The sequence below is a fragment of the Sorex fumeus genome, unplaced genomic scaffold (genome assembly GCF_029834395.1).
Source record: "Sorex fumeus unplaced genomic scaffold, SorFum_2.1 ptg000134l, whole genome shotgun sequence".
NCBI classification, from domain to species: Eukaryota; Metazoa; Chordata; class Mammalia; order Eulipotyphla; family Soricidae; genus Sorex; species Sorex fumeus.
The window spans coordinates 2,090,137-2,091,329 of NW_026606191.1; positions in this window are offsets into that span (position 1 = coordinate 2,090,137).

The window sequence follows — 1,193 nt, forward strand, 5'->3', positions numbered from 1 at the left end:
TGATCCTCAAAGCTTATAGTACATAGGAGAATCCACACTGGGGAGAAACCACATACATGTACAGAATGCGGGTAGACCTTTATTTACATCTCCAGCCACTTTACTACATCCTCATATACTGCTTATATCAAAAGGCTTACACAACAAAACTTTATGTATGTAAAGAATTTGGGAAAACCTTGTTTCCCTCTGATCTTTGGAAACATGGTAAAATTCATATTGAATGGTCACGATCACGGTCACAGTCATGGTCCTCCCATTGTTCATCGATTTGCTCGAGCGGGCCCAGTAACGTCTCCATTGGATACTTTATTGTTACTGTGTTTGGCATATCGAATGCATCACGGGTAGCTTGCCAGGCTCTGGCGTGCGGGCGAGATACTCTCGGTAGCTTGCCGGGCTCTCCGAGAGGGGCAGAGGAATCGAACTTGGGTCGGCCATGTTGGCTGCGTGCAAGGCAAACGCCCTACCACTGTGCTATCGCTCCAGCTCCATATAGAATAACTAATAAAAATTCACAATATCAGAACAGGATCGCTCAGTGGAACCTATTTTGTTTGGCCAAGGGATTGCGGAGTGCAGAAAGTGTACTTCGTGGCTGCTACAAAAGTGCCACAAGCACAATGTTTTGAACATCTCAAATCTACGGAATCCCCAGAACTCTGGCAGGGAGTAAGACAAGTTTTGGGGTCCTCCCAAATGCACAGCAAATTGGGTGTGTGCCTTGCACGTGGTCAACACGGGGTTGATACCCAGCATCCCCTATGGTCCCCTGAGCACTGCCACAAGTAATCCCTGAGTACCGAGCGAGGAGTAACCCCTGTGCAACATCCCGTGTGACGACAAAAAGCAAAAAACTTTATAGGGGGAAGATGTGTGAGGATGCCCATGATGGAAAAAAGGGTCAGGAAAAGGAGACAGAACTCTGAGAAATCTCTTGGCTTGCCTTGGCCAACCTGGGTTCCATCTTCCACACCATAGAAAGCCTTGCACTCCCCACACATTTAGTCCTGCTGTGACCACCCCCAAATAAATCCAGGGCACTGGTGTGGCAGTGTTGGGGGCTACAGAGTGGGACAAGGATCAGGGGTCTCTCTGAAGAGAGCTTGGAGAGTCCTGGGAAGTTTCAGTAGGTTCTGGAACTGGGTGAGGCCGGGGTGAACATTCCTGAGAGAAAGGACCCTGGGCAGGGA